This window comes from Manis javanica, chromosome 10 (genome assembly GCF_040802235.1).
Source record: "Manis javanica isolate MJ-LG chromosome 10, MJ_LKY, whole genome shotgun sequence".
Taxonomy (NCBI): Eukaryota; Metazoa; Chordata; class Mammalia; order Pholidota; family Manidae; genus Manis; species Manis javanica.
Window position 1 is genome coordinate 99,042,787 of NC_133165.1, and position 25,330 is coordinate 99,068,116.

A 25,330-nucleotide genomic window follows, 5' to 3' on the forward strand; every position below is an offset into this window, starting at 1 on the left:
TTCTCTCTTTCACAACCAAGTGTAAATTCTACTAAGTCCATGAAGCCATTTCATGACTACTCTTGCCTACATGGCTTTCTTTCTTTTCTGAATCTAAAAACAGCAATAATACTCTGTATGGATGATTCAGTACCCATGATACACTGGATTTTCAGATCCTATATTCATATTTGATATTTTTATTGTTAGCTACTCCTAAATTCTGTCTTCCCAGAGGGCAAGTTCTCCATAAAGTACTTGCTTGTATATTTCATATAACTTAATACAGTACAACTTTTGCACAGACAAGGATCTCAATAAATCTTTATTTATATGAAATAATTGAATTAATCATTAACAAAAGGATAGGTATATAACATAAATACCAATATTAAGAATAGTTAATATTGAGTCTTAGAAATAGGGAGAACAACCACAATGTTCTCCCAAAGCCTTCCCACCCCTATGCTATTTAAAAAAAAACATTAATTATAAGAAAAGTTTTTGTAATCATTTACTTCTCTATTCATACAGACAAGTAAAATAACACCATAATTATTTTTTGTTATTTTAGATTCCAAATAAAGGTAAATAATAGAAATCTGTGACTCACTGCTTTGAAAAATCTGGGAGAACACGAACAGTGATGAATAATATAATTATTTAAAATATTAAAGACTAACTACGGTTCAATGGCAATATAGAAATAGGTACTTTTATCTCCAGTTTCAGCCTTGTTAGAAGTACACACAGATGTGAATATGAATGAGAAATGTCTGTAGTTTAGGGAAGAGTCCAGAAATCTAAACTTGATCCCACAGCAGAATTAACATATCTCAATTATATGGATTAAAGTGAAATCATCATCTCATTGATGATCATATCATTTTTTTACTTATTGCTTTCACTCAAGGAGTATAGAAAAATAAAGGAGGAAATAATTTGAAAAATAATGATGAATCTACATGCCAACATAAAAGTAGTGTTCTAAGTAACAAGCACTGCTTGAACCCCAGATTCTTATTTATAAAAGATACTCTATTAATAGACATTCAAGGCTGTAAACCTGTCATCTCTATACACAGTAATTAAACCCCATTAATAAAAAAATCTTAGAATTCTGACATCTATTTTTCCCAGAGAATCACATTAGAAAAGTAGTTAACATAATAAACATTTTGGAATATCTTTACTCTTTAAAAAACTTTCCTTTACTTCTCCTTTTTTAAAATTAATGTGATTTAGGCCTCTTATTGATATTTAGCCTTTGATAGCATCACCACCTGGCCTTAGTAATTAACATCTATTCATTAAATCTTTATGATCATGTGTCTGCAAGGAGCTTAAAAAAGACTGTTAGTTAAATGAAGGAATCTGTAAGATGTCCAAAAAAATTGTCACCTGCTTGCTTTTCCATTATGCTCATTACCACTACTCTACCAGCATCTCTGCAAAGCAGAGCAACAACACTCATACCTTTAGAAACTCCTCTATTCTCTATGCTTCAGAGCCAGTCCATCCAGAGTACGACTGATTCCCCCTTGCATTTCCATTACTGCCATGTTATGCCAGGCCTAAGCATCACACATGCTAGATTATTGCTACTGCCTCTGAACTCATCTCCCTTCATTTCATCCTATGCACAACCATCAAAATTATCTTCCAACATCATTATCCTCACATTATTCATAGTCCAAGAACTCAATCAAGTACCTTCCAACTACTTTTCATTCAAAACTCTCTCCTTAGCCTTCAACTCTTAGCCTTCCAACATCTCTATGTCAGCCAGTAGTAGTCTGCTTCATCTGATTTCCTCTGCTTATTAGTTCAGCTTAACAATGTATTTGAACTCTCCACCTCTTTTAAAGGCCAATAAAGAAGCATTTCTGGAATAAGTAAGGATATCCAAAAATCCACAACTCCATAAAAGCAACAAGGACACTAACAAAAAATTGTCAAAATCAATGTTTTCAGAACTCTGGAAGTTAAACAAAATTGTAGCAATCTGTGTTGCAAACAAATCTGCACTTGATTCCAGAAAATCAGCAGAATCTTTGTGCAAGCAGTGAGCATTGTGGCATTTTAACCATCCCATTCTCACTTCCCTTTCTCTGGTCCAACAATAAGAAAATTAACAGCCTCACAATAGTAGTAAACCTTCAAACCAGCAGCCTAGAAGGCACTAGAAGAGTGGGGTAAGGTTGAATGGGTTGGAAGTATTGCAAACATCCTCTCTCCCACAGAGAATTCTCAAGATTTAATGGCAGCCCACTTAGAAAAGGCTCATTTACAAGTCTTGTTTTTATTTGACCTTACGGTTGCAGAGCTCACTCAGTGGGAAAGGCCCTATCCTCTAGGTGTTTGCTAAAATGAATCAGCAGCAATTGTTTAGCATGGCAGCTGTTTAACATCACAGCTGCTGGAGCCAATAATACCAGTACTGGTGCAAAAAAAGTCTGTCCAAAAACATAAAAGGAAAATTTGGAGAATGAGATGTCCAGAGAGGTTGTGAAAAGTTCCAACATATTTCTATACACCAAAAAGTCCACACACAAGTGTATGGCTGGGAGCACGCCCAGGAAAGATCTGAGAAGACCCGAAGCTTGGTTGAAGTTGAAGCTGTGTAGGAGGCACATGTAAAGGCTGAGGCAGGTATGCAAACTGCCAAAACTTGAAGATGTATCTCTCAACACACAGAGACTCTGGCATAGGAGGACTTACTGGTTCGTGGTATTTAAGGAAATCTCTGTCAAATCGTAAGGTAACCACTAAGCTAACCAAGCAGATACTGATGTTGCCACAAATGAAAAAATAATACAGCCTTAACAGAACTAATTCAGGAGAGTCACTAAATGAACACACAGTATTAGCAACAACAAAAAAAGTTTGGGAAAGCAAGAGTCTGGTTTTCAGTGTTGCTATCTTATATTATTTAAAATGTCCAATTTTCAACAAAAAAACAATTAGGCATAGAAAGAAACAGTTAATTATGGCCCATAAACAAGGGCAAAAAATCATTAATAGAAATAGTCCCTCAGGAAACACCTGTTTTGAAGTTACTAAGTAAAGACTTTCAGTCACCTTTTATATGTTCAAATAACTACCGGAACCATGTCTAAAGAATTAATAAAAGTATGAGTATGGATATTAAAGAAAAATAGAGAATATCAATAGCAATAGACATATAAATTATAAAAATGGAACAAAATATAAATTCTGGGTTATTACAATAACTGATATGAACCACTTGCTCAGGGGATTCAGTTGTAGACTTGATCTGGCAGAATGAATCAGCAAGATAAATCCATTGAAATGATCCAGGTTGAGTAACAGAAAGAAAAAAGAATGCATAAAAATAATGGAGCATTAGAGAACTGTGCAACACTAACATAATACACAACGAGAGTCCTAAAAGGGAGAAGAAAGAGAAAGGACAGACAGAATATCTAAATAAATAATGGCCAGAAACTTCTCAAATTTGATGCAAAGAAAAAACAAAACATTAATCTACACTAATCCAAAATGCTCAACAAACTCCATGTTGATAAACTCAGAGACATCCACACATAGAGATATAATCAAACTGTTGAGTAACAAAGATAATCATGAAAGCAGTAAGAGGAAAATGATTCATTTTGTAGAAGGGTCCTCAATAAGATGAACAGCTAACTGTTCATTATCACAATTATTATCAGAAATATTAGAAATCACAGAGTTCAAAAGGCAGTGAGTTGAAATATTCAAATTCTGAAAGAAAAAGAATGTCAACTAAAAATTCTATATTCAGCAAAACTATCCTTCAGAAATGAAGGACAAACTAAGACATTCCCAGATAAAGAAAAATTGTGAGAATTTGTTGCTACAGAAAACAAATAGTAAATTGGCAGACACAAATCCTACCTTATTAGTAATTACATTAAGTAGGTGGATTCAAGATTCCAAATAAAAAGGAGAGATTGGCAGAATTTATTTTTAAAATCAATCCAATTATATACTATCTACAAGAGACACACTTTATACTCAAGGACACTAAGAGGTTCAAAGCAAAAAGATGGAAAAGGATACACCATGAAAACAGTAACCAAAAGACAGCTGGTGTAGCTGTACTGATATTAGACAAAAGAAACTTCAAGACAGAAATTGTTACTAAAGATTTAATAAAAGTACATTTCATACATTTATAAGATAAAATGGTGAATCCATCAAGAAGATGGATTGAAAGGAGAGATAAACAGAATTGAAGGGAGAAATAAACAATTCAAGAATAAGAGTTGGGCAACTCAATACCCAACTTCCAATAACAGATAAAACCATTAGGCAGAAGATCAACAAGAAAACAGAAAACTTGAACAGTACCATAAACATTAGATTTAGCAGACATCTACAGAACATTCCACCAAACAAGAGATTACACATTCTTCTCAAATGCACATGGAATTTTTTCCAGGATAGACTACATGTTAGATCATAAGTTTTCATAAACTTGAAATGATTGAAATCGTATAAAGTACGTTCTTTGGCCATGAAAGAATGAAACTAGAATCAATAAAAGAAAGAAGTTGGGAAATTCACAAATAGGTGGAAATTAAACAACACATTCTTAAGTAACCAATGAGTGAAAGAATAAATCAAAAGGGAAACTGAAAATATTTTTAGATGAATAAAAAGAAAAAGACAATATTCTAACATTTATGGGATGCCAATAAAGTAGTGCTTAGGGGGGAATCCATAGTTGTAAACCTGTAATTCTAAAAAAAAGAGAAAGAAAGATCTCAGGTCAATAACATAACCTTCAAAATATAGACACTAGAAAAATAAAAAGGAAACCCATAGCAAAAAGAAGTAATAAGACAATAAAAACTAAATGAAATGAAAATAGAGAAGGGAAAAAAAGTAGAGAAAATCAATAAAGCCAAAAGTTAGATCTTTGAAAAGATAACAAAACTGAAAAAACTTTAGCTGCACTTACTAAGATAAAAGAGAGAACACTGAAATTACTAAAACCAGGAATGAAAGAAGGGATATCACTATCAAGCTTACAGAAATGAATAGGGCTACAAGAGAATACTATGAATAATGCTATGCCAACAATTTGGATAACCTAGATGAAATGGACAATTCCTGGAAAGATACTATCAAAACTGACTAAAGAAAAAACAGAAAATCTGAGTAGATCTGTAACTAGTAAAGAGATAGAATTAGTAATTTTTAAACTTCCTATAAATATAATACCAGACACAGATGGCTTTAATGGTGAACTTTACCAAACATTTAAAGACTTAGAGCCAATCCTTCACAAACTCTTTTAAAATATATAAAAAGGGTAATAAGCAAAATGAAAAGACCACCTATGGAATAGTAGAAAATATTTGTAAGCCATACACCTGATACAAGGTTAATATCCAAAATATACAAGGAACACATCCAACTCAGTAGCAAAAAGAAAATAATCCAATTAAAACAACAGGTGAAAGACCTGAATAAACCTTTTTCCATAGAATATATACAAATAGCCAACAGGTACATTAAAAGGTAGCCAACATCACTAATCATCAGGGAAATGCAAATCAAAACCTCAGTGAGATATCACCTCATATCTGTTAGAATGGCTATCATCAAAAAGGCAAGAGACAAGTGCTGGTAAGAATGTGGAGAAAAGGGAACTTTTGTGCAATGTTAGTAGGAATGTAAACTGGTGCAGCCCCTATGAAAAACAATATGTAGGTTCAAAGAATTGAAAACAGAACTACATATGACCCAGCAATTCCACTTCTGGGTATTTACCTGAAGTAAACAAAATCACTATCTCAAAAAAATATCTGTACCCCTATGTCCACTGCAGCATTATTTGCAATAGTCAGTCTAAGCATCCAGGGATAGATGAATGGATAAAGAAAATGTGAGAATATGAAAGTGTCCATGGATCAATGAAAGAATAAAGAAAATGTTAATATAAATATAAACTGAGGCATATTAAAAATGTTAAGGGTGTGAGCAAAAATCAATTCTATTTGGGCAGCACCAAATCAGAAGTGGTTAGGAGTCCTCCAGCAACAGGAGCTCAGGGAAAGACTTTATTTGCAGACAAGAGGCAAAGCAAAGAAAGGAAATTATTGATCAGCTACAGTCTAAAGCGTAGTTAGCTATTTTTAATTGGTTGTCCTTATGTTTCAATTTTGTAACCTGAGGCATTTACAGGCTTAGGTTTTGGTTTGCTTACAAAGTCCACCAGAGCATTAGAGCTACCTAAACAAGAAGTCTAATGTTTACTTAATTTAAATATATACATATATAATGGAATATTATTCAGCCACAAAAAAGGATATCCTTCCAATTACAGCAGCATGGATAAACCTTGAGGGTATGCTAAGTGAAGTAAGTTAGACACAGAAAGACAAATACTGTATGATCTCACTAACATGTGGAATCTAAAAAAACCAAACTCAGAGTGTAGAATGGTATAACTGGGTTATTAGAGGAATCTAATGTATTAAATATATCTGTTATAAGCAAAAGTGTGCTTTTCTCCCTAAATCAGGAAAGAACTACTATAGTTTATACCCTAAGAATTATAATTTTATTCATACCAAAACACAGTATCTCCATATAAAATCATGTAATTTATTAAAAACAGTATTTTTAGAATTTCCACCAGTTTTGTGAATTCACTTTTTTCTCATAATAGAATCTCTGAGTTGCTCTGATTATCTATCTCTGGAACAGTGATCTGAGTCTTACTCATATGTGCAACAAAATCACAGAATCATATATCCTGACATGCCCACCTTCAGTTTCTGAAGGTAAATTTCAATCAGGAAAAACAAAAAGCAGCTACTTCTTTTTTGAGTCAATAACAAACATTTTTTTCAACAACTTACAGGTCTTCTATCCAAGATTTATGGACAGAGACATTTATTTTCAAAGCTGTTTATGGGTAATTGAGCTATATAAATGAATACTGACCTCTGCTTTAGCTTTATGAGAAAAAAAAGCACTTAAAAACTCAGTCAAGAGCCTGTGTCAAATAATTTCTTATGCCGAGCTCAGATACTATAGGTGGATCCCTTCAAAAATCTGTATTATGTGCCTGAAGGCTGAATATTAAAAATTAAAAGGGTAGAAGAATCAAAAACTAAATGAACATGGGAGTAGGATCTCAACCCACATCGCAATAGTGACAAAGTTAAATACTGTCATTGGTAACAGAACTAGACTTAATGCCAAATTCCCCTACCTAACCAGCATGGTCTTCAATAATTCACTGGTAGATAAAAATATAAAAAGAAGCAATGCCAACATATCCTTTAAGAAAAATCACGGCACTGATAGGATAAATTCATTACTAAACTGTATATCCAAAAGCAGTTATGATGTATAGGCCACAGTTCCAAGAAATGTACAAAAGATGGAGTTAATCAATCAAAAGTATTACATAAAGTGATTATTCCTCAGTGTATTATGTAGATGTGTGTGTAGGTGAATAATCAAAAAATGGCTAATGGTGACTGCAGCAGACACAGGAGTCAGTTCAAACAAGTCTCTGGGCATGAGTTCACCTTTCCCTGATAACCTAAAGGTATATGTAAACCTCCTGGTAAAAAAAAAAAAAAAGGGAAGACCAACATGAGACACCAAAGCTAGTAAGAGGTACTAAAATTAAACTATCAGCCTAATAAGCATAGGTGGAACCTGTGGTATTAGCAAGACCAAGATCAAATGACATAAAAAGAAAAATAAAATCAGAACTTCACTGGGGATCAAGATTTGGTAGTTGAATTTGAAGATGCTGCCACTATGTTTCAAAAAAAAAAAAAGAGTGACTATGAAATTCAAAGTGCTATGAGAAAAAGAAAAAATAAAGCAAATTCTTCCCCTAAACTACTTTGCTTAGACTGTGTCACCCTCTGACCATGTGGTAATATCTGCCTAAGTGTGGGTGATATGTGAATGAGCATACAGTTTGCTACCATAGACAGATATTGAATTCAGTAAATTATGTCAGTTGTTAATTATTTCACTTATTCCTTCCTCAATTACAATGTCATGAACAAAAAATCTGATAGGTTTTTTATTTCAATCTGCCTTTGATTTTCATACCCATTTTGTGGAGCAGGTTTTAAAGTCCAAAGTCCTGGCTCCAAATCATGGTTATTATGCTTTATTATGTGTGGCAAGTCACTGAAGCCCTGTGAGCTTCTTTTCTTCATTTATACAGTGGGAAGGATAATATGTTTCTCAAAAGGTTATTTTGAGAATTAAATAAGATATCTTGTGTAAAAGATGGCACACCACTCCTGGAACACAGTATGAACTTCCTTTTAGGAACTTTATGCCTATGAGGTATACAGAGAATTTCATGACAAGAGACCCTGGAATATATAAGGAGCCTACAAACACCCACATATTTAGTCATTTGTGATGGGAGATGAGGTGACAAGAGCAATTGTTCCCATCCTTAGCTGTGAGTCTGGAACATCAGTGAAGCTTTTAAGAAGCATGAGTTCTGAGCCCCACCCACCCCCTTACCCCCACTGAAATTCTAATTCAGTAGCTTTGGGGTGAGGTGAAACCTGAGCATCTCTATTTTGGGAAAGCTACACATCTGATTTTGATGCTCTGTGGTCCCTTTTTACTGTATAAAGTCTTTCATAGTTTTAAAAAACACTCTAAAAAGCCTTCTGTGTTTTCTTCCTCAAGCTGAAAAAGCTTGCTATTTTAACCCTTTGTCTGCAAAACACTTCCTATTATTTGCTTATTCTGGTAGCTTTCCTTTCAGTCTTAGCTAAATTATCTGACTGTCTCTTTGGTTATGAGGCTTCATTTATCATTGGGTGAACTTTAATGAAGTGAGAGAGATGGTTACTGCAATTCACAGAGCTACTGACATACTCCTAAAATACTGTTAATTGCACAGAACATTTTAATTATTAGAGCCTTTCTGCTTGAAAGGACAAAAACAGGCCACTCCAGGCACCCATGGATTAGCCCTATTTCTATATCTGAAAAAGGAAATGGACTTCTCGTTTTCTATATTCTCTCCTAAGTTAAACGGTTATATCACATACCTAAGTTCTGATAAATTCTGGTAGCAAATATATTCAACATTCAACCAACATTTATTGATTCCTTTATTTCAAAACAGACTCAAGCAAGCCCAGAAATTTTCCTGTCTTTCATATCTTGAATTTGTCCCTTAAGAATATAAACAATCCAAAAAAGGAAATTAAATACAGAAAGTATTCCTTTGAATTATTCAAATAACCAATATTCAAGCCTTCCTCTCACCATGCTCCTTGGTGAGCATCTTGTGAGGTTGGGTGGGTTTTCGTTGTTTGTTCAGGTGATCGTACTATTTGGTGGCAAAGGGGTGAGTGGGCTGTTGAAGGTTGTTTGATGTTTGATGATAGAACTAAACCTAAGGCAGGCACTCTAGAGTTTGAGTTTGTTTATTTGCTTTCTAGCTTTTTCACTTTAAGCAAGTCACCTAACCACTAAACATCATTTTCTTAATCACTAAACTTTGCACAGTAACACCTACATCAAAGGATTCTAGTGAGGATTATATGAGATAAGGCATGAAAAATACCTGGTACTTGTCAGTCATTAATTCTATGTTTTTCCTTCTATTTTGATATAAAATACAGGGTCTTATCTTAAGACGTATATCTTTCTGCCTTGGAGAAATAACCCAACCACCATGTCATAAAAAAAGAAGCAAGAACAACATGGAAACTTGAACACCCAGAGGCGCTGTTTATGATCGAGAGGCACCAAGCCTAGGGGGCATTGGGGGCTGAAATTCTAGCCCTAATTCTACAACCAAGTATTAGTTCTAGTTGGGGGCTGAATCCATTAAAGTGAGGTGCCTTCTTTAATCCTTTCAAAAGCTCTAAATTGGGTAGTAAGTGACTCTGACAGTGTATTCCTAGGAGATAGAATCTGGGCTACTCTGTCCAATAGCAAAGAGCCTTTCATATTTGACATACTAACACAGCAGTCTTAAATGTTTGTTGAATAATAAATGAATTGAGTTAATCAGTTGAAGCTCCAAAGCTCAAATAATAAATGAATAAATGAAAAATGAATTATCTTCACGTCCTACATACATAAAAAAATCTATTAGAAATACATTGCTCAAATATTCTAAAATTTGAAGTACTTTTTTCTTTTTCACTTAACATTTATATCTGTCAGAATCACATTCCAGAGAAGCAGACCTTAAAAATAGAAGGTACAAAAGGTTATTCTACATTTATTATAGTGGATACCCTCATGCAAAATAAATAAGAATTTGCAAGTTGCAAAAATGTTTTTAGGAGAGTTTGGTTTTGTTTTTGAATTATGATTTTATGCTTTCCTCTGATTTCTTACGCTGCAAAAAACTAAAACAAAAATCATAGTTAAATCATATGAATTATGAACTTGTAACAGCAACAAAATTTGCCTTAAATAAATAAAAATTTCAGACAGATTGTGTTAGGGGGCGGTTGTTTATTTTCCTCAGTTCTCGTCCCTGCTGCAAAAAAGAACTGAAAGGCAGAGACACAGTAGTGAAGAGTAAAAGTTTTATTTAAAGTTACACACTTAGGAAGTGCTGGCGGCCTCAGAGAAGAGGAGCACCTAAAGGGTTAAGTTTGTCACCCGCACTTTCCTCAATCTTTCAGGGGTGCCTCACCTCTCCTTCTCTCTAAGTGCATAACTTTAAATGAAACTTTTACTCTGCTTCCCTACTGTGTCTCTGCCCTTCAATTCTTTATTGCGGCGGGGACGTGAACTGAGGAAAATAAACCACCACCCCACCACCCCCTAATATATCTGGTGCCATGACTCAGACACTTTTCTTTATCTGGGGAATATCCAGATACTCCAAGTTGCTCCCGGCCTTTGGAGCTTCAACTGATTAACTCATTAACTCTGTCTCTGGCTCTCTAGTTTTAACTGGTTAACTCTTTGAGTCCCTTTTAGTTGGCTTTACTGGCCTTACTCTCTCTCCACCTCGCTCACATCTAAGCCTAACAATTGGGCTGCCCATTGCAGAAACAATATTGAATTTTTTGTTTCTTTAGCTAAAATAACTGGTCTACATGTCCCTAACTTTTTGTGTGTGTGTGTCTTCTAAAAGGTAAGCATGAAATGACTTTGGCTAAATAACTTCTAGAAATTTTGTTATCGCCCTGTAGCTTAAGGAGGCGGTATCTCCTTGGTACGGAATATCGAATCCAGGTGGCTCTGCCTAATCTTAGCTACTTTGCTTTCTTATACCTTGCAATTTAGCACATTAGATGCTCAAAGAATATCTGTGGAAATAAAGAAGGAAAAAGAGAAGGAGAATCAGGACTAGAATGGGTTTTTTAGGGGCAGTATGAACCCCACACCCATTCTACAGAACACCTTTCCCATTTCTGACAAGTATATGGAATTTTATCATTAATGATGCATTATTTCACATATTAACTTCTTTTAAAACATAAATATTCTTGGAGGGCCAACATCACTAAAGCAAGTTACTCATCAATACCCTCCAAATAAGAAATTTGGAGCCAGAAACAGAGAGGGCAGTAGACATGTGAAGAGAAAAAGTAATGCAGAAAAACAGTATTCTGGGCAAGATAATGTACTCTTTGTCTCTGTTCTTACTAGTCTTATTCATACCTTTGGCCTGCCATTCAACAATTATTAGCTACAAAGGATATATACTCCAGATAAAAACATCTGATTATTAGGAGCTATATAAATATTCATTCTCCAAATGTATTGGATTCCTACTACATGCCAGGTACATCAGTGTAGTAAACGAGATTGTCTAGCCAGAACTGTAAACACTAAATAAATGATTCCAACTTGATAGGTATAATAATGGAGAACTGCCATGGGAACATGTAGTAGAGAGATATAATAATGGGAAAGTGGAGGAAAGGTGGAGTTCAGAGAAAATCATTAACAGGCAGCAATTTACCTGTATCTTTTACCAGTACCTGGTAAGGTATTTTTCACTGTGTCATGTCTATCAACTCAAATCTTTCAATCCCTGCTTAAAATGCCCTCCAACCACTACTGATTATTTCTTTCTCTCCCTTTGCCTCCTGAATACCTGAGTTTTCAGTTCACACAATAGGTTAGAAGATGCCCATATCCAAACTGAGTGACATAAAACATCAAATTTAAAAAATAAGAAAATATGTAAAAATCTAGATTTACCTTCCATATTAAGAAGAAAGGTTTCCTTAGAAAAAAAGCATTCAAATAAAAGATAACATCACATAGCCAAAAATGACTTCTTCAAAAAGAAACATGTCAATTTTTAGCAATTTATTTACTGCAACAATCATTATGTTAACAAATATGTATTATGGAACTACCATTAGAAAATGAAATAAAGATAATTTAACATTATTTTATAAAATACTCTGAAAACATAATTCAAAGTTGGGTTCTGTCTTCCAAACTAGAGTATTTTCCTCAAGAATTTTAAACCTCTATATAATTTATATATAATTTAATGTACATTATAGTATATAACATATAGTATAATTTAACATACATAGCATAAAAATATAGTAAAATTTATACATAAATAACACAAATGATGCAAAAATATTGTGGGTGACAAATAACTTTTACCATTATTATCCTCAGTATATTCATAATTATAAGAAAAGGAAAGACTTATACTAACTATACTAACTACTTGGACAAAATAAATTGATTTTAACAAATGACAGCTGGCACACAGAATCAACCATATCCTATTTTTCTTCCACCTGTTCCAAAAAGAAGAATGATCTTTAAACTGGAAACAGATCACCATTTATTACAAAAAAGAAATTTAAACTCAAGAGAGTCCATACAATAATCAGAGAGCATCAGCACACATATCCCATACCTCAGGGCACCAAAAAGAACTTACATACAATAATTGTTGTGAATGTCTTCTGTAATTCTTCAGAAAGCACAGTGTTATGGATGAGAGAATACTAGTGATGGGACAATTCCTATTCTAATTTTTAAAATAGAAATAGACACAAAAAGTAGTAAATTTGAGATTGGTTCCTACCCAAATTCTATAAGTAGATGAATTTTGAGCACTTAGTAAATAAACAGGTATTCATGAAAACGAATGGATTTTCTAAATCAAGTGATGCTAAGAAATTTTCTTTTTTCTTCCTTCCTCTCCCACGTCTCTCTCCCTTCCTTTATTTCTGTTATTCAACAGGTGCTTATCTGACACCTCTAGGGATGCTTTACATAGAATGTTTGACAAGCAAGATATTTGCTGAACCAAAGTGTCTGACAAAGAATTTTGCACAGAAGATGAAGAAAATGAGCTTAATTGTAGCAATTAGATAAAACAAATTTGCCTGAAAAACATGCATTCGTTAAAGAAAGATAAGAGATACTCCATTGGTTTCCACAGTGCTCTATCCACTGAGCTTCCTCTGTAAAACTTCTGTCAGTGTCTTGATAAAATTACAGGAGTCAGAAGGTGGCTCAAGATGGTGGGGTGAGTAGGGGGCAGAAATCTTCTCCCAGAACCATACGTATTTTTGAAAATACAGCAAATACAACTATTCCTAAAAGACAGACCAGAAGATACAGTAACAGCCAGGTTACATCTACATCTGTGAGCATCTCATGGAAAGGGTAAGATACAAAGCCATGACCCAGCGGGACCCGAGCACTCCCCCTAACCCAGCTCACAGATGGGAGGAAAAGAATCAGAGTGGGGAGGGAGTGGAAGCACAGGACTGCTAAATAACCAGCTCTAGTAATCTGCACTGGGAGCACAGACACATATTGCATAGTGTACTGGATATTAGAGAAACAGAAAAGTAAAATCCGAATCGGAGACTGCAAGCAAGTCCCCACAGCCAACTCCCCTGGGACAAAAGAAAAGCGGGTGCTTTAAAAGTCTTAAAGGGACAAGGGTTTAACAGGTGGACAAAACCATCCCAGCACACTCATCCCAGCAGGCCGGGAATCTTAAGGAACTTCAGGTACCCTAACCCCCTGGGGGTCAATGCAGCTCTGAAGCCCCTCACAGCAATAAACAGCCAGCCATTCATCCCCATTCCCACCCCCCGGCACTAAAAGCAAACTGGCTGACCCACCATTGATGTGGAGCAGCCAGAAAGCAGCCCCACCCACAGCAAGCATACAGAGTATTCTCCCAGTGTGCAGCTAACCAGGCTAGACCCAGAGGCTGCTGCCTATGCACAGCTGCCTGGCACAGGCAGAGAAGGCCGGAGCAAGGTCCAGAAGGTATGAAGGGGTGCCATTCTCACAGGAGAACACACCTAGCACATCTGTGACCCCCCCCCCCATAGTGCTCTAGGCTATCCTGAGGGCCACCCTGCCCATGGCAGCTCAGAGAATTAATTCAGAGAGTGGTCCTGGTGTGCAGGTAACTGGGACAGGCAGCAGAAAAGGGCAGGTGACCAGCAAGCAGGAAGAGACTTTGTTTTCCCAGCTGACACATGTGCCAACTGCTGGGAGAACAAAGTCCCTGAAAAGGCAGAAGAACATGGTCCAGTCAAAAATCACTCAAACAATGCCAGAGAGGGGGCTGGTGAGATGGATATGACCAATCTTCTTGAAAAAGAATTCAAAATAAAAGTCATAACCATGCTGATGGACCTGCAGAGAAATATGCAAGAGCTAAGGGATGAAGTCCGGAGGGAGAAAGCAGAAATGAAACAATCAATAGAAGGACTAAAGAGCAGACTGGATGAGGTGCAAGAGACTGTTAATGGAAGAGAAATCAAAGAACAGGAATACAGAGAAGATGAGGCAGAGAGAGATAAAATGATCTCTAGGAATGAAAGACTATTAAGAGAACTGTGTGACCAATCCAAATGGAGCAATATTTTCAGAATAGGGGTACCAGAAGAAGAAGAGAGAGAAAAACAGACAGAAAGTATCTTTGAAGAAATAATTGCTGAAAACTTCCCCAAGCTGGGGAAGGAAGAAGTCTCTCAGACCACAGAAGCCCCCAGATCTCCCAACAGAAGGGACCCAAGGAGGACAACACCAAGATATATGACAATTAAAATGGCAAAGATAAAAGACAAGGACAGGGTATTAAAGGCAGCCAGAGAGAGAAAAAAGATCACCTACAAATGAAAACTCATCAGGCTATCATCAGATTTCTCAGCAGAAAATGTACAGACCAGAAGATAATAGTAGGATATATTTAATGCAAAGAAACAGAAGGTCCTTGAACCAAGAATACTGTATCCAGCAAGATTTTCATTTAAATTGGAAGGAGAAATTAAACAATTTCCAGATAAGCAAAAGTTGAGGGAATTTGCCTCCCACTGACCACCTCTACAGGGACTGCTCTAGATGGAAGTACTCATAAGGCTAAATAGATGTCACCAGAGAAAATAAAATCACAGCAAAGAAAGCAGACCAACCAAATACTAACTAAAGGCAAAAAATCAAATCAGCTATCCACAAAAGCAGTCAAAGGAAACAAAAGAGTACAGAATAAAAGACCTAACATATAAAGAGGGGAGGAGGAAGAATAAGAAGGGAGAGAAATAAAGAATCATCAGACTGTGTTTATAGTAGCGTAATAAGTGAGTTAAAGTTGGATGGTTAGATAGTAAAGAAGTTACCCTTGAACATTTGGTAACCATGAATCCAAAGCTTGCAATGGCAATAAGTACTTATCTATTGATAATCACCCTAAATGTAAATGGACTGAATGCACCAATCAAAAGACACAGAGTAATAGATTAGATAAAAAAGCAAGACCCATCTATATGCTGCTTAAAAGAGACCCACCTTAAACCCAAAGACATACACAGACTAAAAGTCAAGGAATGGAAAAAGATATTTCATGCAAACAATGGGGAGAAAAAAGCAGGTGTGGCAGTACTTGTATCAGACAAAATAGACTTCAAAACAAAGTAAGTAACAAGAGATAAAGAAGACATTACATAATGATAAAGGGCTCAGCCCAACAAGAGGATATAACCATTAAAAATATCTATGCACCCAATACATGAGCACTGACATAAGTGAAACAAATACTAACAGAATTCAAGGAGGAAAAAGAATACAATGCAATCATTTTAGGAGACTTTAACACACCACTCAATCCAAAGGACAGATCCACCAGACAGAAAATAAGTGAGGACACAGAGGCACTGAACAACACACTAGAACAGATGGACCTAATGGACATCTACAGAACTCTACAACCAAAAGCAGCAGGACACACATTCTTCTCAAGTGCACATGGAACATTTTCCAGAATAGACCACATACTAGGCCACAAAAAGAGCCTCAGCAAATTCAAAAAGATTGAAATTCTATGAACCAACTTCTCAGATCACAAAGGTACAAAACTAGAAATACATTGTACAAAGAAACAACAAGGCTCATAAACACATGGAGGCTTAACAACATGCTCCTAAACAATCAATGGATCAATGACCAAATTAAAACAGACATCAAGCAATATATGGAGACAAATGACAACAAAAGCACAATGCCCCAACTTCTATGGGATGCAGTGAAGGCAGTTCTAAGAGGAAAGTATGTAGCAATACAGGCCTATTTAAAGAAGGAAGAACAATCTCATATGAATAGTATATAGTCACAATTATTGAAACTGGATAAAGAAGAACAAATAAGGCCCAAAGTCAGCAGAAGGAGGGATATAGTAAAGATCAAAGAAGAAATAAATAAAATTGAGAAGAATAAAACAATAGAAAAATTAATGAAACCAAGAGTTGGTTCTTTGAGAAAATAAATAAAAGAGATAAACCCATAGCCAGACTTATTAAGAAAAAAAGAGAATATACACATATAAACAGAATCAGAAATGAGCAAGGAAAAATCATGACAGGCACCACAGAAATACAAAGAATTATTACAGAATACTATGAAAATCTTTATGCTAACAAACTGAATTACCTAGAAGAAATGGATAACTTTCTAGAAAAATACAACCTTCCAAGACTGACCAAGGAAGAAACAGAAAATCTAAACAGACCAATTACCAGCAATGAAATTGAATCAGTAATCAAAAAACTAAGCAAGAACAAAATCCAGGACCAGATGAATTCACCACTGAAATTTATCAGACATATAGAGAAGACATAATACCCATTCTCCTTAAAGTTTTCCAAAAAAAGGAAGAAGAGAGAATACTTCCATACTCATTCTATGAAGCCAGCATTACTCTAATACCAAAACCAGGCGAAGAACCCACAAAAAAAGAAAATTACAGACCAATGTCCCTGATCAACATAGATGCAAAAATACTCAACAAAATATTAGCAAACCGGATTCAAAAATACATCAAAAGGATCATACACCATGATCAAGTAGGATTTATCTCAGGGATGCAAGGATGATACAACATTAAAAAATCCATCAACATCATCCACCACATCAACAAAAAGGACAAAAACCACATAATCATCTCCATAGATGCAGAAAAAGCATTTGACAAAGTTCAACATCCGTTCATGATAAAAACTCTCAACAAAATGGGTATTGAGGTCAAGTACCTCAACATAATAAAGGCCATGTATGACAAAACCACAGCCAACATCATACTTGACAGTGAGAAGCTGAAAGCTTTTCACCTAAGATCAGGACCAAGACAGGGATGTGCACTCTTCCCACTGTTATTCAACATAGTACTGGAGGTCCTAGCCACAGCAATCAGACAACACAAAGAAATACAAGGCATTCAGACTGGTAAAGAAGAAGTCAAACTGTCCCTATTTGCAGATGACATGATATTGTACATATGAAACGCTAATGATTCCACTCCAAAACTACTAGAACTAATATCAGAATTCAGCAAAGTGGCAGGATAAAAAATTAATACATAGAAATCTGTTGTTTTCCTACACACCAACAATGAACCAACCAGCAGAAAGAGAAATCAGCAAAACAATTCCATTCACAGTTGCATCAAAAAGAATAAAATACATAGGAATAAATCTAATGAAGGAACTGAAAGACCTATACCCTGAAAACTACAAGATACTCTTAATAGAAATTAAAGAGGAGACTAACAAATGGAAATTCATCCCATCCTCTTAGGTAGGAAGAATTAATATTGTTAAAATGGCCATCCTGCCTAATGCAATCTATACCACAAAAGACCGCAAATAGCCAAAGCAATCCTGAGAAGGAAGAATTAAGCAGGGGAGATCTCATTTCCCAACTTCAAGCTCTACTACAAAGCCACAGTAATGAAAACAATTTGGTACTGACACAACAGAGCCACAGACCAATGGAAGAAAATAGAGAGTCCAGATATTAACCCAACCATACATGGTCAATTAATATAAGATAAAGGAGCCATGGACATACAATGGGGAAATGACAGCCTCCTCAACAGCTGGTTTTGGCAAAACTGGACAGCTGCATGTAGGAGAATGAAACTGGATCACTGCCTAACCCTATACACAAAAGTAAACTCAAAATGGATCAAAGATTTGAATGTAAGTCATGAAACCATAAAACTCTTAGAAAAAACATAGGCAAAAATCTCTTGGATATAAACATGAGCAACTTCTTCATGAACATATCTCCCTGGGCAAGGGAAACAAAAGCAAAAATGAACAAGTGGGACTATATCAAGCTGAAAAGCTTCTGTACACCAAAGGATACCATTAATAGAACAAAAAGGCATCCTCTGGTATGGGAGAATATATTCATAAATGACATATCTGATAAAGGGTTGACATCCAAAATACAAAAAGAGCTCACACACCTCAACAAACAAAAAGTAAATAATCCAATTAAAAAATGGGCAGAGGAGCTGAACAGACACTTATCCAAAGAAGAAATTCAGGTGGCCAACAGGCACATGAAAAGATGCTCCACATGACCAATCATCAGAGAAATGCAAATTAAAACTACAATGAGATATCCCCTCACACCAGTGAGGCCACCATCAAAAGACAAACAACAACAAATGTTGGCGAGGATGTGGAGAAAGGGGAACCCTACTACACTGCTGGTGGGAATGTAAATTAATTCAACCATTATAGAAAGCAGTATGAAGGTTCCTCAAAAAACTAAAAATAGAAATACCATTTGACCCAGGAATTCCACTCCTAGGAATTTACCCTAAGAACGCAGGATCCCAGTTTGAAAAAGACATATGCACTCCTATGCTTATTGCAGCACTATTTACAATAGCCAAGAAATGGAAGCAACCTAAGTGTCCATCAGTAGATGAATGGATAAAGAAGATGTGGTACATATACACAATGGAATATTATTCAGTCATAAGAAGAAAACAAATACTACCATTTGCAACAACATGAATGGAGCTAGAGGGTATTATGCTCAGTGAAATAAGCCAAGCAGAGAAAGACAAGTAAATGATTTCACTCATCTGTGGAGTATAAGCACAAAGCAAAAACTGATGGAACAAAACAGCAGCAGACTCATAGAACCCAAGAATGGACTAACAGTTACCAAAGGGAAAGGGATTGGGGAGGATGGGTGGGAAGGGAGGGATAAGGGGGAAAAGAGGCATTATGATTAGCACACATAATGTAGTGGGGGGGGCACGGGGAAGCCTGTACAACACAGAGAAGTAGTGATTCTATAGCATCTTACTACACTGATGGACAGTGACTGTAATGAGGTGTGTGGTGGAGACTTGATAATGGGGGAGTCTAGTAACCATAATGTTGCTCATGTACTTGTATATTAATGATATCAAAATTTTAAAAAAGTTACAGGAGTCATAGACATACTGGTTATATAATAGTGGAAGGATAATGCACTTGCATGAGATTACCAGTACTTGCTCAAAATTCATACTCTTGATATGCCCTGGATTTACTTAATCAAAATTTTGTGGTTGGGTAGGAATCTGTGTTCTTAACAAACACTGTCATTAATTATTTTGCACACTTAGGTTTGATAACCCTCACCTTCAAGACATGTTCCCTACCCCCAATCATTAACCCCATATGTTTAGGTGCCTAATTCAAAAAACAATATGAACAAAAAAGCTTCTGTAGAGACATGCTAGAAGTTCTCAAAGACTCCAGGAACGTTTTTGTCCTACAGTCTCCTTTAGTCTCGCCACTTAGACTTATTTGTTCTCCTCTGTGTTCCTTTATTTGATCATTACTTTAAATGTTATTCCCTGATATATTCTTTTTTGATCAGAAGGCCCCCTCTGTCCTCAGGAGATGATCTGTGCCTAAAATGACATTCTACTTCAAGTTCCTCTCAGACTCCAAAATACCCCACCCTGTGTGTCCTATCCTCCTGGGGGCATCTGGGATAGACATGGAAGATGCCCAAATTGAATGCTCAGTGTAAAAAAATATTTTGCAAAACTATATATAAAATTGATCTCACTTTTATGGAAATAAATAAAACTCATAATATATAAGTATATATAGAAAAAGAAAAACAGACGACTAGGTAAGGAATTCATGTTAGTGGTTATCTATGATATACATGATGGATCTATACTTTACTTTGTATTTCTGTAGTGCCAGATATACATTATTTAAATCTATACCTATAACCAGTATAAATACGGAACCACAATTTATTCTTATCCTGAAAATTGTGTATTTTGATTTTATGACCACTAACATTGCTTACAAGGACTTTTTCCACTAAATCCTAACTTCTGTTTTTAGTACAACCAACCAGATTCTATACTTATCTAGATTACTTCAGTCTCCCTCTTGCCATACTTTTAATTTTCTCAAATTTAAAATTAATTACATTTACTAATACTGCTTTTACCAAGAACCCTTCTCACACTATCACATTATCTCTCTTAGGCCTGGTTCCTAATTAGGGATTTTAGGTAAAGAAAATATAATTGCAGAAGCTTAAACAAGGTGTGCAGTGAGACAGAAGACTTGTATCTCCTGGAGAAATACATGTGGATGCCCAACCAAGTTTCCTTAGGTTGGCATTTACTTGAGAGAATTAACTATTATCCAGCAATCAACCTCTTAATCTTAATGAATGATAAAAATTAACCTCCCTATTGTTCCAAAATTGATCAGTACTATGGGTACTGGTGCAAGCTAATAATGCTCACAAAGAGTCATACAAATTACATAAACTGTTATTCTGTACAAATTGAGCATATTGTGGTAAATAAGACAGATCAGCTCAAAGTCCAAACTCTCATCAGCTTAAATGAAAACGCACATCATCTGAATCGGGTGAGGATGAGGCTTCTGGGTATAATCCATTATGTTCTTGGAGTACAAATACTCTTCATCTATGAACCTGCAAAACTAAAAACACAAGTATTCTTTCCCCTGACACTCCCAACACATAATGGTAAGATATGCATAAGGTAACAGCTATCAACATGCCAGTTCAAAAAGAGGGACTTTGGAAGGTAAAAGGGAGTCAGCTGTTGAAGAGAGGTTCTGAAGTCCCATGGGCAAGTAAGAGTTTCTTGATTAGGTTTCAATGCCTGGGAATAATTCCCCTTTTCACTCGGCTCCATTCTCTGAAGTCTCTGTCCTTCTTGATTCTAAGTTGTATTTCCTTTTTCATGAAGGGTAACACAAATTTGTTGCTTAGCAGTTTTATTAGCCAGCTTCCTACCAGTAGAATTTTGAGGGTTTAATAGCCTCCTTTCCTTTTGTACTCCACATCCCTTTCAGACTGAGCTGCCAGTGTTTTTGCTGACATAAATTTCTTGAGAACTTCATGGGTCTTCCTGGATTTCTCAAGAATTCACTCCAGTAGAGAATACCCATATCCACAATGCTTTCAAGATTATCCTTTTCTATATCTTGCACTCTTGTTGACCTAGTGGTCATCTGCTTTGATTTAGAGGATCAGTGAAGCCCACCCTTAATCCCTTGAAAAAGCCTTTGGGTGGGTGAGTACTCTAATATTTTGATCTTTCTGAGGTTTTAGCAAAAGATTGTATGGTCCACACATAGCTATTTCTCGATGCCATATTTTTGGTGGCCATTTTTGAAATTTAGCATCTTTTGCCATCTGGAGAATTAAGAATTTCCAAAATTATTCAAGCCTAGTTGATTTTTATTTAACATTTCTCCCTTCAATCTATCTCTCTCTGCTTGCATATTATTATAGTCAAGAAAAGGAAACTAGGTGGCATCTTTGATACTTTGCTTGGAAATCTCCTTAGCTATATATGCAAGTTCATATTTCACAACATTTCATATATTTTACAGTGTCATTAACATTTCTGCCAGAAGATAACAAGAATTCCTCTTCTTTTTGTTTCCATGTTCCTCACTTCTGAGCCTTAAGGGAAGTGTTCTCAATGTCCAGATTTCTACTAACAGCCTGTTCACAGTTATTCAGGCTTTCTTTCCCAACAGGTCTCTGCCTATTGCTCAGTTCCAAAGGCACTCCTACATTTTAGGTATGTGTTATAGAAGTTCACCTCTCTTGGTACCAAAATCAGTATTACTTTTCTATTACTGTATAACAAATTACAATAATCTTAGCATCTTAAAACAGCACCCAGTTATTTTTTCCCAATTATTGTGACTCAGGTGCCAGGGCATAGCTTAGATCAGTTCTTTGCTCAGGGTCTGGAAGGCTACATTCAAAGTGTCAGCTGGGCTAAAGTCCTGTAATGCTCATCTAGAGCTTAGGTTCTCTTCCAAGCTAATTCAGGTCATTGGGAAAATTCAGTTCCTTGCAACTGTAGGACTAAGGCTTGCAGTTTCTGTAGGTTGCCTTTCTTCCAGTCATCAGCAATTTACAACATGATTGCTTTCTTCTAGGTCAGCAGGAGAAAGAACATCTCTCTTTAAAGAGCTCATCTGCATAGGCCAAGCTCATCCAATAAAATATCTTCTTTAAGTAACTTAAAGTCAACTGATTAGGGACTTTAATCACATCTGAAAATCCCTTTACATATATATATATATATATATATATATATATACACATATATCGCTTTGAGAAGAAAATTAGTATTTCACTCCCCCATCACGACTCACATATATATGTATATACAAACACATACCTAGTTGTAGATCATAAAGTTTTCCTAAAATACATCTATATGGTTGTATGATTTTCTCCAGGGGTGCTAAACAACCTTGGTTTAGTAACAGAGAATGTTGCTAGCGGAACAGATCCAAAGAAAGAGGATGAAGTGGTTCCTAAACGATCCTTAGCATGAAGCAGCAGGAGGCAGTCAGAGGAGAGAGAGAGAGATCTCCTTCAGTCACTCAGAGTAGACAGAGGCAGAAGGACCAAGACAAGAACACACTAACAGAGAGCCAATCATACTGTGGTCTAAGTGGAACAGAAATCTCAACAGGAAGGTTTTCCTAAGAAATTCTTAGAGCATCAGAACTGCTCATACCCTGCATAACACACACCTGGCCCCTGTTGCCTTCCAGGTGTGGTTCTCAGACCTAGAAGGACAATGTATTATTTAATATGGACCAAGATCCAGTGGTTAAATGAAATTACAGTCCTGTTGTATTCATTTCCTATTGCTGCTGTAACAACTTACCACAATTTATTTGCTTTTACAACCACAAATGCATTATTTTAGAGTTCTGTAGGTTAGAAGTCATTGGACTAAAATCAAGGTGTCAGAAGAGCTTCACTTCTTCTGTAGGCTGTAGGGGAATCTATTTTATTCTTTTTTCTAGATTTTAGAGGTGAACTACCTTCCTTTCTCAAGGTCTATCCTCTACCTTCAAAACCAGCAACATAGCATCTTCAACCCTCTCTCCTATGCTGATATTCCTGTCTCCAATTTTTAAGAACATTTGTGATTACATTGGACCCACTTAGATTAACCAGGATAATATTCCCATCTCAAAATCCTTAGCTTAATTAAAACAGCAAAAATTCACATAAGGTGGTTAAGATGTGGGCATCTTTGAGAGCCATTCCATTTAAAATACCTCTCAAATTCCTCTCTAATATTCAAACTCAATCAGTTCATTTGGCTGCTGACTAAAATGCTCAGGAATATATTAATGAGTTTCTTATAAAGTTTGTTTGCAATATATTTCAATAGATTTGTATATTCTCTAAGAAAATTAATAGGGGAATCATAATTAACAAATTTGATTAGCTAACAGAAAGTGTTAGGAAGTATCATGTTCTTAAGGAGTTACTTCAAAGCATTCACAAAGCATCTAATTCTTATAACTGTCATTTAAAGTAAGAGAAAGGGAGATAATATGATAGCCATTTTCAATTAAGGAAGCTAAAGCATACAGTGGGTTAAGCGGCTTCCCCTAGATCACTCAGGGAGGAATACTGGAGGAGTTATGAATAGACTCAGCTTCCCCTATTCCCATTCAGTAGCTAAAAAGGCTAGTAATAATGGTTACAGTGATTCATACTGATTATCTAGTGTCTCCTCTAAAGCAAAGCAAATACAAAAGAGAAATTATCAGACACATTCAAATGTCTTAGGTTATTTTTTTTAACTGCTGGTTTCAATAAAGCTCTGAAGAAGTATAGAGACAGATGGTAACTAAACTTATCATGGTGAGCTTTTAGTGATGTGTATAATTGATGTATCACCACATTGTATACTAAAGCCAATATAATATTGTATATCAACTATATTTCAATAATTTAAAAAATGTTTTAATCAAACTGTAATACATCACACTAAAAGAAAAAAAGCACATGATCATCCCAATTGATGCAGAACAAACATTTATTAAAATCCTACACCCTTTCATGATAAAAACACTCAATAAACTGGGAATAGAAGGAAACTTCCTCAACATGATAAGAGGAAGATATTAAAAACTCATATTAAAAACTCATAGCTGACATCATCCTCAAAAAAAAAATAGGATAGAGAACATGTTCCAACCTGTGGGAAATCTAGTCAACCTTGAGTCGTTTCACTTGAATTTCAAATCGGTTTGGAAGATCTTAAATAAACATGACTTCAAATTTTATAATGCACATTGCTAACATAACTGGCAGATAAAATAATGATAAAGGAATAATAGAATTGTTGTCTGAGGGCTTGAACTACACTGGCACAGTAGCCTAGCCAGAGGCTGTACTGTCTGGGGGAAAGATCTGGGGAGTCAGACAGAATTTGGTTGAAATGTGTTCTTCCAGGTATACCACCTGTGTAGCCTACCCACCCTCTCAGATTCCTCATCTTGAAGAAAATAATAGCTATCTTACAGAGCTGGCATGAAGATTAAAGGTAATGTATATAAAGCACCTGGTACATAAAAGCATTTGATAAACTCCCTACTTAGGAAAGACCTGAAATGTAGGAACAGATTTTCCCACTAAAAAAATGATTGGAATGGATGCTCTGATGTGCTGCCCAGATTCTGCTTCAGGAAGGAAGGATTTATTCTCCAAGCTGTTGGCAGTGCTGCTGATG

The 25,330-nt window shown here is 35.7% G+C and overlaps 1 protein-coding gene and 1 long non-coding RNA gene across 15 annotated transcripts in view; one reads left to right on the plus strand and one right to left on the minus strand.

Moving 5' to 3' along the window:
- The window catches only part of LOC140843628 (uncharacterized), a 28,410-nt gene extending 18,548 nt beyond the window's left edge, over positions 1–9,862 (plus strand). Inside the window, exon 4 of the long non-coding RNA XR_012121533.1 lies at positions 9,624–9,862. This is a non-coding gene — a long non-coding RNA (uncharacterized lncRNA). The remainder of the gene's footprint in view (positions 1–9,623) is intronic.
- ANKS1B (ankyrin repeat and sterile alpha motif domain containing 1B) overlaps positions 1–25,330 on the minus strand; it is a 995,298-nt gene that overhangs the window by 639,036 nt on the left and 330,932 nt on the right. The window lies entirely within an intron of this gene.